The 16085-nt window shown below is 46.0% G+C and overlaps 7 non-coding genes across 7 annotated transcripts; all 7 read left to right on the top strand.

Moving 5' to 3' along the window:
- Positions 1-132: 132 nt before the first annotated feature.
- LOC130347719 (U2 spliceosomal RNA) lies at positions 133-323 on the top strand. The gene has a single exon (XR_008885599.1). It is a non-coding gene; the product is annotated as a U2 spliceosomal RNA (small nuclear RNA).
- A 2101-nt stretch (positions 324-2424) lies between these two features.
- LOC130347678 (U2 spliceosomal RNA) lies at positions 2425-2615 on the top strand. The gene has a single exon (XR_008885561.1). It is a non-coding gene; the product is annotated as a U2 spliceosomal RNA (small nuclear RNA).
- Positions 2616-4703: 2088 nt separating this feature from the next.
- LOC130347690 (U2 spliceosomal RNA) lies at positions 4704-4894 on the top strand. Its single transcript, XR_008885572.1, has one exon. It is a non-coding gene; the product is annotated as a U2 spliceosomal RNA (small nuclear RNA).
- Positions 4895-6986: 2092 nt separating this feature from the next.
- On the top strand, positions 6987-7177 carry LOC130347702 (U2 spliceosomal RNA). Its single transcript, XR_008885583.1, has one exon. It is a non-coding gene; the product is annotated as a U2 spliceosomal RNA (small nuclear RNA).
- A 2091-nt stretch (positions 7178-9268) lies between these two features.
- On the top strand, positions 9269-9459 carry LOC130347714 (U2 spliceosomal RNA). The gene has a single exon (XR_008885594.1). It is a non-coding gene; the product is annotated as a U2 spliceosomal RNA (small nuclear RNA).
- Positions 9460-11548: 2089 nt separating this feature from the next.
- LOC130347655 (U2 spliceosomal RNA) lies at positions 11549-11739 on the top strand. Its single transcript, XR_008885546.1, has one exon. It is a non-coding gene; the product is annotated as a U2 spliceosomal RNA (small nuclear RNA).
- Positions 11740-13834: 2095 nt separating this feature from the next.
- LOC130347667 (U2 spliceosomal RNA) lies at positions 13835-14025 on the top strand. The gene has a single exon (XR_008885552.1). It is a non-coding gene; the product is annotated as a U2 spliceosomal RNA (small nuclear RNA).
- Positions 14026-16085: the final 2060 nt, after the last annotated feature.

Here is a 16085-nt window from a genome sequence, read left to right on the forward strand (position 1 = left end):
TGCTGTGTGTACTGGTGGTTGACTGCCCCCCAGCCCAGAGTGTGCATGGAAAATTGTCTGGCAGCCTCCCTGACAGCAAGCAGTGATAGTGCCCATGAAGGGGACCTTGTTGGGCCCGCCCCTTTCACGGTTATCGCTTCTCGGCCTTTTGGCTAAGATCAAGTGTAGTATCTGTTCTTATCAGTTTAATATCTGATACGTCCCCTATCTGGGGACCATATATTAAATGGATTTTTGAGAACGGGGGCCGATTTCGAAGCTTGCTTCCGTCGCCCTATGCATTGACCAGATATGGCAGTATCTTCGGGTACAGTGCACCACCCCCTTACAGGGTTAAAAAGAAAGATTCCTACTTTCATTGCTACCTGCTTGCTGGCTAGCCAGCTAGCCAGCCCTGTGGGCCTTGCTGGCTGCTGCTGCTGCTGCTGCAGCCAAAAAACAAAAGGTGGTGCTGCTGCTGCTTCTGCTGCTTCTGCTTGTGTCTGGCCGCTGTTGGAGCGTCCAGGCACAGGACTTCTGCTGCTGCTGACTAAATGGCCTCCTTAATTGGATCATTTGAGTAGCCAGCACACCTGTGCAGGTAGGGCATGACATGATAGGCAGCTGCCTTGATAGCGGGTGGGTGCTGAATGTTCCTAATTGACAAAATAAGATTAATGCTTATGAAGAAATATAAAATCTCATCCCCTTCCCCAATATCGCGCCACACCCCTACCCCTTAATTCCCTGGTTGAACTTGATGGACATATGTCTTTTTTCGACCGTACTAACTATGTAACTATGTAACATAACATGGGGGGGTCTCCTGGCTGTTCACACAGGTGTGTCATTGCTGTACATTGACCATGCATTGCTTCTGTGGTATTGCAAAGGCAAAGACAAATGCTTCCAGCCATCCATTGCACTAATGGATTGGTCATCAGCTGGCTGTCTATGTCCCGCATCAATATAGACCAAAGTACAGAGGGTTAGGCTATGCTATAGTGCACCTACCTGATGCATCAGAAGGTGCGAGGCCCTTGCTAAATTCTGTGCACAGACTTTGAGATCTATGCTTTAGACTGTATCTAAACCTGCTCCAACATGGACTGACATTCTGGCCTACTTTCAGCCGATGCGACTTGTCTGTCGCTGAACAGTCGCTTTTTATGTATTCAGCACCTATGTATAATGTTGTAAAAATGCTCTAGAAGCTAAAGTCGCAGAAATGTCACACATATTTGGCCTGCAACTTTCTGTGCGACAAATTCAGACAGGAAAAATCAGTATAAATCCTTAGAAAATTATCCCCCAGTGTCTCCATCTGCTGGCGGTATTGAATAAGCATTGCTGCACTGATGGGGTATGCATTAGACGAAAAAAAAGAAGAAAAAGAAGAATAATACGCCCAGAAAAGAGGCGAAAAGGAGAAAAACGTAAAAAAACGTGAAAAAAAAGTAAGAGGAAGAGAAGGGAAAAAAAGGTGGAAATGGGTTTAAAAGTGATTTCGGCGGAGAAATATATATATATATATATATATATATATAAATATATATATATATATATATATATACGCGCACACACACACATATATATAAACGTATTCTCCGTTGAGATATTGCAGCCGCTGCTGTGTCCAGGCCCAGGAGCCTTAGCACTGTGCTGTGATGTCACTCAATACCACTGACATCACTAGGTGTAAACAACATCTCTCCTTTGCTGTGTATGTGACTATGGAGCTGTTTGGTGATGTCGTCTATTATGGCCTTCATAGAAGCAACAGGAGATTGTTGCATCCATCTAGAACCCTCAGAACTACAGTGCTATGATGTCACTCACTTCCACAGGCCTTGCAGAGTGTAAACAACAACAACCCAGCTTTGTTGTGTATGTAACCATAGGGATTGTGATGTCACCTAGAACCTTCACAGCAGCGACAGCTTTATGAGGAGCATCAGCACTGCTCTGCCTGAGCAGAACCATCACCGCCATAGGTTGTCAAATAACCCGGATTTAACCCACACAGGTAAGTCCAATGGGGTGCAGGCATGTCCTCTATGCTTACAGCTTCCCGTGGGTGTTGGTTTGATACCGTTTGGGGACAGCCAAGGAGGCATCTGCAGGCAACAAAGGTAGGTGTGTGCTTGTGTGTGTGTTTCCTATGCAGATCCTAAGCCCAGTGTCACATGCAAGTAGGAGGAGTAAGAAGGGTTCCTGGCAAATCCGGGTTATGGATTGCATTTAAAAAGGCCCCGTGGGAGTGCAATGGGCCCCTGTCTTGCTGCTTAGCAATAATGGTATGGGTTTAGGTTCTGCTGTGTGTACTGGTGGTTGACTGCCCCCCAGCCCAGAGTGTGCATGGAAAATTGTCTGGCAGCCTCCCTGACAGCAAGCAGTGATAGTGCCCATGAAGGGGACCTTGTTGGGCCCGCCCCTTTCACGGTTATCGCTTCTCGGCCTTTTGGCTAAGATCAAGTGTAGTATCTGTTCTTATCAGTTTAATATCTGATACGTCCCCTATCTGGGGACCATATATTAAATGGATTTTTGAGAACGGGGGCCGATTTCGAAGCTTGCTTCCGTCGCCCTATGCATTGACCCGATATGGCAGTATCTTCGGGTACAGTGCACCACCCCCTTACAGGGTTAAAAAGAAAGATTCCTACTTTCATTGCTACCTGCTTGCTGGCTAGCCAGCTAGCCAGCCCTGTGGGGCCTTGCTGCTGCTGCTGCTGCTGCTGCAGCCAAAAAACAAAAGGTGGTGCTGCTGCTGCTTCTGCTGCTTCTGCTTGTGTCTGGCCGCTGTTGGAGCGTCCAGGCACAGGACTTCTGCTGCTGCTGACTAAATGGCCTCCTTAATTGGATCATTTGAGTAGCCAGCACACCTGTGCAGGTAGGGCATGACATGATAGGCAGCTGCCTTGATAGCGGGTGGGTGCTGAATGTTCCTAATTGACAAAATAAGATTAATGCTTATGAAGAAATATAAAATCTCATCCCTTCCCCAATATCGCGCCACACCCCTACCCCTTAATTCCCTGGTTGAACTTGATGGACATATGTCTTTTTTCGACCGTACTAACTATGTAACTATGTAACATAACATGGGGGGGTCTCCTGGCTGTTCACACAGGTGTGTCATTGCTGTACATTGACCATGCATTGCTTCTGTGGTATTGCAAAGGCAAAGACAAATGCTTCCAGCCATCCATTGCACTAATGGATTGGTCATCAGCTGGCTGTCTATGTCCCGCATCAATATAGACCAAAGTACAGAGGGTTAGGCTATGCTATAGTGCACCTACCTGATGCATCAGAAGGTGCGAGGCCCTTGCTAAATTCTGTGCACAGACTTTGAGATCTATGCTTTAGACTGTATCTAAACCTGCTCCAACATGGACTGACATTCTGGCCTACTTTCAGCCGATGCGACTTGTCTGTCGCTGAACAGTCGCTTTTTATGTATTCAGCACCTATGTATAATGTTGTAAAAATGCTCTAGAAGCTAAAGTCGCAGAAATGTCACACATATTTGGCCTGCAACTTTCTGTGCGACAAATTCAGACAGGAAAAATCAGTATAAATCCTTAGAAAATTATCCCCCAGTGTCTCCATCTGCTGGCGGTATTGAATAAGCATTGCTGCACTGATGGGGTATGCATTAGACGAAAAAAAAGAAGAAAAAGAAGAATAATACGCCCAGAAAAGAGGCGAAAAGGAGAAAAACGTAAAAAAACGTGAAAAAAAAGTAAGAGGAAGAGAAGGGAAAAAAAGGTGGAAATGGGTTTAAAAGTGATTTCGGCGGAGAAATATATATATATATATATATATATATATATATATATATATATACGCGCACACACACACATATATATAAACGTATTCTCCGTTGAGATATTGCAGCCGCTGCTGTGTCCAGGCCCAGGAGCCTTAGCACTGTGCTGTGATGTCACTCAATACCACTGACATCACTAGGTGTAAACAACATCTCTCCTTTGCTGTGTATGTGACTATGGAGCTGTTTGGTGATGTCGTCTATTATGGCCTTCATAGAAGCAACAGGAGATTGTTGCATCCATCTAGAACCCTCAGAACTACAGTGCTATGATGTCACTCACTTCCACAGGCCTTGCAGAGTGTAAACAACAACAACCCAGCTTTGTTGTGTATGTAACCATAGGGATTGTGATGTCACCTAGAACCTTCACAGCAGCGACAGCTTTATGAGGAGCATCAGCACTGCTCTGCCTGAGCAGAACCATCACCGCCATAGGTTGTCAAATAACCCGGATTTAACCCACACAGGTAAGTCCAATGGGGTGCAGGCATGTCCTCTATGCTTACAGCTTCCCGTGGGTGTTGGTTTGATACCGTTTGGGGACAGCCAAGGAGGCATCTGCAGGCAACAAAGGTAGGTGTGTGCTTGTGTGTGTGTTTCCTATGCAGATCCTAAGCCCAGTGTCACATGCAAGTAGGAGGAGTAAGAAGGGTTCCTGGCAAATCCGGGTTATGGATTGCATTTAAAAAGGCCCCGTGGGAGTGCAATGGGCCCCTGTCTTGCTGCTTAGCAATAATGGTATGGGTTTAGGTTCTGCTGTGTGTACTGGTGGTTGACTGCCCCCCAGCCCAGAGTGTGCATGGAAAATTGTCTGGCAGCCTCCCTGACAGCAAGCAGTGATAGTGCCCATGAAGGGGACCTTGTTGGGCCCGCCCCTTTCACGGTTATCGCTTCTCGGCCTTTTGGCTAAGATCAAGTGTAGTATCTGTTCTTATCAGTTTAATATCTGATACGTCCCCTATCTGGGGACCATATATTAAATGGATTTTTGAGAACGGGGGCCGATTTCGAAGCTTGCTTCCGTCGCCCTATGCATTGACCCGATATGGCAGTATCTTCGGGTACAGTGCACCACCCCCTTACAGGGTTAAAAAGAAAGATTCCTACTTTCATTGCTACCTGCTTGCTGGCTAGCCAGCTAGCCAGCCCTGTGGGCCTTGCTGCTGCTGCTGCTGCTGCTGCTGCAGCCAAAAAACAAAAGGTGGTGCTGCTGCTGCTTCTGCTGCTTCTGCTTGTGTCTGGCCGCTGTTGGAGCGTCCAGGCACAGGACTTCTGCTGCTGCTGACTAAATGGCCTCCTTAATTGGATCATTTGAGTAGCCAGCACACCTGTGCAGGTAGGGCATGACATGATAGGCAGCTGCCTTGATAGCGGGTGGGTGCTGAATGTTCCTAATTGACAAAATAAGATTAATGCTTATGAAGAAATATAAAATCTCATCCCTTCCCCAATATCGCGCCACACCCCTACCCCTTAATTCCCTGGTTGAACTTGATGGACATATGTCTTTTTTCGACCGTACTAACTATGTAACTATGTAACATAACATGGGGGGGTCTCCTGGCTGTTCACACAGGTGTGTCATTGCTGTACATTGACCATGCATTGCTTCTGTGGTATTGCAAAGGCAAAGACAAATGCTTCCAGCCATCCATTGCACTAATGGATTGGTCATCAGCTGGCTGTCTATGTCCCGCATCAATATAGACCAAAGTACAGAGGGTTAGGCTATGCTATAGTGCACCTACCTGATGCATCAGAAGGTGCGAGGCCCTTGCTAAATTCTGTGCACAGACTTTGAGATCTATGCTTTAGACTGTATCTAAACCTGCTCCAACATGGACTGACATTCTGGCCTACTTTCAGCCGATGCGACTTGTCTGTCGCTGAACAGTCGCTTTTTATGTATTCAGCACCTATGTATAATGTTGTAAAAATGCTCTAGAAGCTAAAGTCGCAGAAATGTCACACATATTTGGCCTGCAACTTTCTGTGCGACAAATTCAGACAGGAAAAATCAGTATAAATCCTTAGAAAATTATCCCCCAGTGTCTCCATCTGCTGGCGGTATTGAATAAGCATTGCTGCACTGATGGGGTATGCATTAGACGAAAAAAAAGAAGAAAAAGAAGAATAATACGCCCAGAAAAGAGGCGAAAAGGAGAAAAACGTAAAAAAACGTGAAAAAAAAGTAAGAGGAAGAGAAGGGAAAAAAAGGTGGAAATGGGTTTAAAAGTGATTTCGGCGGAGAAATATATATATATATATATATATATATATATATATATATATATATACGCGCACACACACACATATATATAAACGTATTCTCCGTTGAGATATTGCAGCCGCTGCTGTGTCCAGGCCCAGGAGCCTTAGCACTGTGCTGTGATGTCACTCAATACCACTGACATCACTAGGTGTAAACAACATCTCTCCTTTGCTGTGTATGTGACTATGGAGCTGTTTGGTGATGTCGTCTATTATGGCCTTCATAGAAGCAACAGGAGATTGTTGCATCCATCTAGAACCCTCAGAACTACAGTGCTATGATGTCACTCACTTCCACAGGCCTTGCAGAGTGTAAACAACAACAACCCAGCTTTGTTGTGTATGTAACCATAGGGATTGTGATGTCACCTAGAACCTTCACAGCAGCGACAGCTTTATGAGGAGCATCAGCACTGCTCTGCCTGAGCAGAACCATCACCGCCATAGGTTGTCAAATAACCCGGATTTAACCCACACAGGTAAGTCCAATGGGGTGCAGGCATGTCCTCTATGCTTACAGCTTCCCGTGGGTGTTGGTTTGATACCGTTTGGGGACAGCCAAGGAGGCATCTGCAGGCAACAAAGGTAGGTGTGTGCTTGTGTGTGTGTTTCCTATGCAGATCCTAAGCCCAGTGTCACATGCAAGTAGGAGGAGTAAGAAGGGTTCCTGGCAAATCCGGGTTATGGATTGCATTTAAAAAGGCCCCGTGGGAGTGCAATGGGCCCCTGTCTTGCTGCTTAGCAATAATGGTATGGGTTTAGGTTCTGCTGTGTGTACTGGTGGTTGACTGCCCCCCAGCCCAGAGTGTGCATGGAAAATTGTCTGGCAGCCTCCCTGACAGCAAGCAGTGATAGTGCCCATGAAGGGGACCTTGTTGGGCCCGCCCCTTTCACGGTTATCGCTTCTCGGCCTTTTGGCTAAGATCAAGTGTAGTATCTGTTCTTATCAGTTTAATATCTGATACGTCCCCTATCTGGGGACCATATATTAAATGGATTTTTGAGAACGGGGGCCGATTTCGAAGCTTGCTTCCGTCGCCCTATGCATTGACCCGATATGGCAGTATCTTCGGGTACAGTGCACCACCCCCTTACAGGGTTAAAAAGAAAGATTCCTACTTTCATTGCTACCTGCTTGCTGGCTAGCCAGCTAGCCAGCCCTGTGGGCCTTGCTGCTGCTGCTGCTGCTGCTGCAGCCAAAAAACAAAAGGTGGTGCTGCTGCTGCTTCTGCTGCTTCTGCTTGTGTCTGGCCGCTGTTGGAGCGTCCAGGCACAGGACTTCTGCTGCTGCTGACTAAATGGCCTCCTTAATTGGATCATTTGAGTAGCCAGCACACCTGTGCAGGTAGGGCATGACATGATAGGCAGCTGCCTTGATAGCGGGTGGGTGCTGAATGTTCCTAATTGACAAAATAAGATTAATGCTTATGAAGAAATATAAAATCTCATCCCTTCCCCAATATCGCGCCACACCCCTACCCCTTAATTCCCTGGTTGAACTTGATGGACATATGTCTTTTTTCGACCGTACTAACTATGTAACTATGTAACATAACATGGGGGGGTCTCCTGGCTGTTCACACAGGTGTGTCATTGCTGTACATTGACCATGCATTGCTTCTGTGGTATTGCAAAGGCAAAGACAAATGCTTCCAGCCATCCATTGCACTAATGGATTGGTCATCAGCTGGCTGTCTATGTCCCGCATCAATATAGACCAAAGTACAGAGGGTTAGGCTATGCTATAGTGCACCTACCTGATGCATCAGAAGGTGCGAGGCCCTTGCTAAATTCTGTGCACAGACTTTGAGATCTATGATTTAGACTGTATCTAAACCTGCTCCAACATGGACTGACATTCTGGCCTACTTTCAGCCGATGCGACTTGTCTGTCGCTGAACAGTCGCTTTTTATGTATTCAGCACCTATGTATAATGTTGTAAAAATGCTCTAGAAGCTAAAGTCGCAGAAATGTCACACATATTTGGCCTGCAACTTTCTGTGCGACAAATTCAGACAGGAAAAATCAGTATAAATCCTTAGAAAATTATCCCCCAGTGTCTCCATCTGCTGGCGGTATTGAATAAGCATTGCTGCACTGATGGGGTATGCATTAGACGAAAAAAAAGAAGAAAAAGAAGAATAATACGCCCAGAAAAGAGGCGAAAAGGAGAAAAACGTAAAAAAACGTGAAAAAAAAGTAAGAGGAAGAGAAGGGAAAAAAAGGTGGAAATGGGTTTAAAAGTGATTTCGGCGGAGAAATATATATATATATATATATATATATATATATATATATATATATATACGCGCACACACACACATATATATAAACGTATTCTCCGTTGAGATATTGCAGCCGCTGCTGTGTCCAGGCCCAGGAGCCTTAGCACTGTGCTGTGATGTCACTCAATACCACTGACATCACTAGGTGTAAACAACATCTCTCCTTTGCTGTGTATGTGACTATGGAGCTGTTTGGTGATGTCGTCTATTATGGCCTTCATAGAAGCAACAGGAGATTGTTGCATCCATCTAGAACCCTCAGAACTACAGTGCTATGATGTCACTCACTTCCACAGGCCTTGCAGAGTGTAAACAACAACAACCCAGCTTTGTTGTGTATGTAACCATAGGGATTGTGATGTCACCTAGAACCTTCACAGCAGCGACAGCTTTATGAGGAGCATCAGCACTGCTCTGCCTGAGCAGAACCATCACCGCCATAGGTTGTCAAATAACCCGGATTTAACCCACACAGGTAAGTCCAATGGGGTGCAGGCATGTCCTCTATGCTTACAGCTTCCCGTGGGTGTTGGTTTGATACCGTTTGGGGACAGCCAAGGAGGCATCTGCAGGCAACAAAGATAGGTGTGTGCTTGTGTGTGTGTTTCCTATGCAGATCCTAAGCCCAGTGTCACATGCAAGTAGGAGGAGTAAGAAGGGTTCCTGGCAAATCCGGGTTATGGATTGCATTTAAAAAGGCCCCGTGGGAGTGCAATGGGCCCCTGTCTTGCTGCTTAGCAATAATGGTATGGGTTTAGGTTCTGCTGTGTGTACTGGTGGTTGACTGCCCCCCAGCCCAGAGTGTGCATGGAAAATTGTCTGGCAGCCTCCCTGACAGCAAGCAGTGATAGTGCCCATGAAGGGGACCTTGTTGGGCCCGCCCCTTTCACGGTTATCGCTTCTCGGCCTTTTGGCTAAGATCAAGTGTAGTATCTGTTCTTATCAGTTTAATATCTGATACGTCCCCTATCTGGGGACCATATATTAAATGGATTTTTGAGAACGGGGGCCGATTTCGAAGCTTGCTTCCGTCGCCCTATGCATTGACCCGATATGGCAGTATCTTCGGGTACAGTGCACCACCCCCTTACAGGGTTAAAAAGAAAGATTCCTACTTTCATTGCTACCTGCTTGCTGGCTAGCCAGCTAGCCAGCCCTGTGCCTTGCTGCTGCTGCTGCTGCTGCTGCAGCCAAAAAACAAAAGGTGGTGCTGCTGCTGCTTCTGCTGCTTCTGCTTGTGTCTGGCCGCTGTTGGAGCGTCCAGGCACAGGACTTCTGCTGCTGCTGACTAAATGGCCTCCTTAATTGGATCATTTGAGTAGCCAGCACACCTGTGCAGGTAGGGCATGACATGATAGGCAGCTGCCTTGATAGCGGGTGGGTGCTGAATGTTCCTAATTGACAAAATAAGATTAATGCTTATGAAGAAATATAAAATCTCATCCCTTCCCCAATATCGCGCCACACCCCTACCCCTTAATTCCCTGGTTGAACTTGATGGACATATGTCTTTTTTCGACCGTACTAACTATGTAACTATGTAACATAACATGGGGGGGGGGTCTCCTGGCTGTTCACACAGGTGTGTCATTGCTGTACATTGACCATGCATTGCTTCTGTGGTATTGCAAAGGCAAAGACAAATGCTTCCAGCCATCCATTGCACTAATGGATTGGTCATCAGCTGGCTGTCTATGTCCCGCATCAATATAGACCAAAGTACAGAGGTTAGGCTATGCTATAGTGCACCTACCTGATGCATCAGAAGGTGCGAGGCCCTTGCTAAATTCTGTGCACAGACTTTGAGATCTATGCTTTAGACTGTATCTAAACCTGCTCCAACATGGACTGACATTCTGGCCTACTTTCAGCCGATGCGACTTGTCTGTCGCTGAACAGTCGCTTTTTATGTATTCAGCACCTATGTATAATGTTGTAAAAATGCTCTAGAAGCTAAAGTCGCAGAAATGTCACACATATTTGGCCTGCAACTTTCTGTGCGACAAATTCAGACAGGAAAAATCAGTATAAATCCTTAGAAAATTATCCCCCAGTGTCTCCATCTGCTGGCGGTATTGAATAAGCATTGCTGCACTGATGGGGTATGCATTAGACGAAAAAAAAGAAGAAAAAGAAGAATAATACGCCCAGAAAAGAGGCGAAAAGGAGAAAAACGTAAAAAAACGTGAAAAAAAAGTAAGAGGAAGAGAAGGGAAAAAAAGGTGGAAATGGGTTTAAAAGTGATTTCGGCGGAGAAATATATATATATATATATATATATATATATATATATATATATATACGCGCACACACACACATATATATAAACGTATTCTCCGTTGAGATATTGCAGCCGCTGCTGTGTCCAGGCCCAGGAGCCTTAGCACTGTGCTGTGATGTCACTCAATACCACTGACATCACTAGGTGTAAACAACATCTCTCCTTTGCTGTGTATGTGACTATGGAGCTGTTTGGTGATGTCGTCTATTATGGCCTTCATAGAAGCAACAGGAGATTGTTGCATCCATCTAGAACCCTCAGAACTACAGTGCTATGATGTCACTCACTTCCACAGGCCTTGCAGAGTGTAAACAACAACAACCCAGCTTTGTTGTGTATGTAACCATAGGGATTGTGATGTCACCTAGAACCTTCACAGCAGCGACAGCTTTATGAGGAGCATCAGCACTGCTCTGCCTGAGCAGAACCATCACCGCCATAGGTTGTCAAATAACCCGGATTTAACCCACACAGGTAAGTCCAATGGGGTGCAGGCATGTCCTCTATGCTTACAGCTTCCCGTGGGTGTTGGTTTGATACCGTTTGGGGACAGCCAAGGAGGCATCTGCAGGCAACAAAGGTAGGTGTGTGCTTGTGTGTGTGTTTCCTATGCAGATCCTAAGCCCAGTGTCACATGCAAGTAGGAGGAGTAAGAAGGGTTCCTGGCAAATCCGGGTTATGGATTGCATTTAAAAAGGCCCCGTGGGAGTGCAATGGGCCCCTGTCTTGCTGCTTAGCAATAATGGTATGGGTTTAGGTTCTGCTGTGTGTACTGGTGGTTGACTGCCCCCCAGCCCAGAGTGTGCATGGAAAATTGTCTGGCAGCCTCCCTGACAGCAAGCAGTGATAGTGCCCATGAAGGGGACCTTGTTGGGCCCGCCCCTTTCACGGTTATCGCTTCTCGGCCTTTTGGCTAAGATCAAGTGTAGTATCTGTTCTTATCAGTTTAATATCTGATACGTCCCCTATCTGGGGACCATATATTAAATGGATTTTTGAGAACGGGGGCCGATTTCGAAGCTTGCTTCCGTCGCCCTATGCATTGACCCGATATGGCAGTATCTTCGGGTACAGTGCACCACCCCCTTACAGGGTTAAAAAGAAAGATTCCTACTTTCATTGCTACCTGCTTGCTGGCTAGCCAGCTAGCCAGCCCTGTGGGCCTTGCTGCTGCTGCTGCTGCTGCTGCAGCCAAAAAACAAAAGGTGGTGCTGCTGCTGCTTCTGCTGCTTCTGCTTGTGTCTGGCCGCTGTTGGAGCGTCCAGGCACAGGACTTCTGCTGCTGCTGACTAAATGGCCTCCTTAATTGGATCATTTGAGTAGCCAGCACACCTGTGCAGGTAGGGCATGACATGATAGGCAGCTGCCTTGATAGCGGGTGGGTGCTGAATGTTCCTAATTGACAAAATAAGATTAATGCTTATGAAGAAATATAAAATCTCATCCCTTCCCCAATATCGCGCCACACCCCTACCCCTTAATTCCCTGGTTGAACTTGATGGACATATGTCTTTTTTCGACCGTACTAACTATGTAACTATGTAACATAACATGGGGGGGTCTCCTGGCTGTTCTCACAGGTGTGTCATTGCTGTACATTGACTATGCATTGCTTCTGTGGTATTGCAAAGGCAAAGACAAATGCTTCCAGCCGTCCATTGCACTAATGGATTGGTCATCAGCTGGCTGTCTATGTCCCGCATCAATATAGACCAAAGTACAGAGGGTTAGGCTATGCTATAGTGCACCTACCTGATGCATCAGAAGGTGCGAGGCCCTTGCTAAATTCTGTGCACAGACTTTGAGATCTATGCTTTAGACTGTATCTAAACCTGCTCCAACATGGACTGACATTCTGGCCTACTTTCAGCCGATGCGACTTGTCTGTCGCTGAACAGTCGCTTTTTATGTATTCAGCACCTATGTATAATGTTGTAAAAATGCTCTAGAAGCTAAAGTCGCAGAAATGTCACACATATTTGGCCTGCAACTTTCTGTGCGACAAATTCAGACAGGAAAAATCAGTATAAATCCTTAGAAAATTATCCCCCAGTGTCTCCATCTGCTGGCGGTATTGAATAAGCATTGCTGCACTGATGGGGTATGCATTAGACGAAAAAAAAGAAGAAAAAGAAGAATAATACGCCCAGAAAAGAGGCGAAAAGGAGAAAAACGTAAAAAAACGTGAAAAAAAAGTAAGAGGAAGAGAAGGGAAAAAAAGGTGGAAATGGGTTTAAAAGTGATTTCGGCGGAGAAATATATATATATATATATATATATATATATATATATATATATATATATATACGCGCACACACACACATATATATAAACGTATTCTCCGTTGAGATATTGCAGCCGCTGCTGTGTCCAGGCCCAGGAGCCTTAGCACTGTGCTGTGATGTCACTCAATACCACTGACATCACTAGGTGTAAACAACATCTCTCCTTTGCTGTGTATGTGACTATGGAGCTGTTTGGTGATGTCGTCTATTATGGCCTTCATAGAAGCAACAGGAGATTGTTGCATCCATCTAGAACCCTCAGAACTACAGTGCTATGATGTCACTCACTTCCACAGGCCTTGCAGAGTGTAAACAACAACAACCCAGCTTTGTTGTGTATGTAACCATAGGGATTGTGATGTCACCTAGAACCTTCACAGCAGCGACAGCTTTATGAGGAGCATCAGCACTGCTCTGCCTGAGCAGAACCATCACCGCCATAGGTTGTCAAATAACCCGGATTTAACCCACACAGGTAAGTCCAATGGGGTGCAGGCATGTCCTCTATGCTTACAGCTTCCCGTGGGTGTTGGTTTGATACCGTTTGGGGACAGCCAAGGAGGCATCTGCAGGCAACAAAGGTAGGTGTGTGCTTGTGTGTGTGTTTCCTATGCAGATCCTAAGCCCAGTGTCACATGCAAGTAGGAGGAGTAAGAAGGGTTCCTGGCAAATCCGGGTTATGGATTGCATTTAAAAAGGCCCCGTGGGAGTGCAATGGGCCCCTGTCTTGCTGCTTAGCAATAATGGTATGGGTTTAGGTTCTGCTGTGTGTACTGGTGGTTGACTGCCCCCCAGCCCAGAGTGTGCATGGAAAATTGTCTGGCAGCCTCCCTGACAGCAAGCAGTGATAGTGCCCATGAAGGGGACCTTGTTGGGCCCGCCCCTTTCACGGTTATCGCTTCTCGGCCTTTTGGCTAAGATCAAGTGTAGTATCTGTTCTTATCAGTTTAATATCTGATACGTCCCCTATCTGGGGACCATATATTAAATGGATTTTTGAGAACGGGGGCCGATTTCGAAGCTTGCTTCCGTCGCCCTATGCATTGACCCGATATGGCAGTATCTTCGGGTACAGTGCACCACCCCCTTACAGGGTTAAAAAGAAAGATTCCTACTTTCATTGCTACCTGCTTGCTGGCTAGCCAGCTAGCCAGCCCTGTGGGCCTTGCTGCTGCTGCTGCTGCTGCTGCAGCCAAAAAACAAAAGGTGGTGCTGCTGCTGCTTCTGCTGCTTCTGCTTGTGTCTGGCCGCTGTTGGAGCGTCCAGGCACAGGACTTCTGCTGCTGCTGACTAAATGGCCTCCTTAATTGGATCATTTGAGTAGCCAGCACACCTGTGCAGGTAGGGCATGACATGATAGGCAGCTGCCTTGATAGCGGGTGGGTGCTGAATGTTCCTAATTGACAAAATAAGATTAATGCTTATGAAGAAATATAAAATCTCATCCCTTCCCCAATATCGCGCCACACCCCTACCCCTTAATTCCCTGGTTGAACTTGATGGACATATGTCTTTTTTCGACCGTACTAACTATGTAACTATGTAACATAACATGGGGGGGTCTCCTGGCTGTTCACACAGGTGTGTCATTGCTGTACATTGACCATGCATTGCTTCTGTGGTATTGCAAAGGCAAAGACAAATGCTTCCAGCCATCCATTGCACTAATGGATTGGTCATCAGCTGGCTGTCTATGTCCCGCATCAATATAGACCAAAGTACAGAGGGTTAGGCTATGCTATAGTGCACCTACCTGATGCATCAGAAGGTGCGAGGCCCTTGCTAAATTCTGTGCACAGACTTTGAGATCTATGCTTTAGACTGTATCTAAACCTGCTCCAACATGGACTGACATTCTGGCCTACTTTCAGCCGATGCGACTTGTCTGTCGCTGAACAGTCGCTTTTTATGTATTCAGCACCTATGTATAATGTTGTAAAAATGCTCTAGAAGCTAAAGTCGCAGAAATGTCACACATATTTGGCCTGCAACTTTCTGTGCGACAAATTCAGACAGGAAAAATCAGTATAAATCCTTAGAAAATTATCCCCCAGTGTCTCCATCTGCTGGCGGTATTGAATAAGCATTGCTGCACTGATGGGGTATGCATTAGACGAAAAAAAAGAAGAAAAAGAAGAATAATACGCCCAGAAAAGAGGCGAAAAGGAGAAAAACTTAAAAAAACGTGAAAAAAAAGTAAGAGGAAGAGAAGGGAAAAAAAGGTGGAAATGGGTTTAAAAGTGATTTCGGCGGAGAAATATATATATATATATATATATATATATATATATATATATATATACGCGCACACACACACATATATATAAACGTATTCTCCGTTGAGATATTGCAGCCGCTGCTGTGTCCAGGCCCAGGAGCCTTAGCACTGTGCTGTGATGTCACTCAATACCACTGACATCACTAGGTGTAAACAACATCTCTCCTTTGCTGTGTATGTGACTATGGAGCTGTTTGGTGATGTCGTCTATTATGGCCTTCATAGAAGCAACAGGAGATTGTTGCATCCATCTAGAACCCTCAGAACTACAGTGCTATGATGTCACTCACTTCCACAGGCCTTGCAGAGTGTAAACAACAACAACCCAGCTTTGTTGTGTATGTAACCATAGGGATTGTGATGTCACCTAGAACCTTCACAGCAGCGACAGCTTTATGAGGAGCATCAGCACTGCTCTGCCTGAGCAGAACCATCACCGCCATAGGTTGTCAAATAACCCGGATTTAACCCACACAGGTAAGTCCAATGGGGTGCAGGCATGTCCTCTATGCTTACAGCTTCCCGTGGGTGTTGGTTTGATACCGTTTGGGGACAGCCAAGGAGGCATCTGCAGGCAACAAAGGTAGGTGTGTGCTTGTGTGTGTGTTTCCTATGCAGATCCTAAGCCCAGTGTCACATGCAAGTAGGAGGAGTAAGAAGGGTTCCTGGCAAATCCGGGTTATGGATTGCATTTAAAAAGGCCCCGTGGGAGTGCAATGGGCCCCTGTCTTGCTGCTTAGCAATAATGGTATGGGTTTAGGTTCTGCTGTGTGTACTGGTGGTTGACTGCCCCCCAGCCCAGAGTGTGCATGGAAAATTGTCTGGCAGCCTCCCTGACAGCAAGCAGTGATAGTGCCCATGAAGGGG

This window comes from Hyla sarda, unplaced genomic scaffold (assembly GCF_029499605.1).
Source record: "Hyla sarda isolate aHylSar1 unplaced genomic scaffold, aHylSar1.hap1 scaffold_849, whole genome shotgun sequence".
Taxonomy (NCBI): Eukaryota; Metazoa; Chordata; class Amphibia; order Anura; family Hylidae; genus Hyla; species Hyla sarda.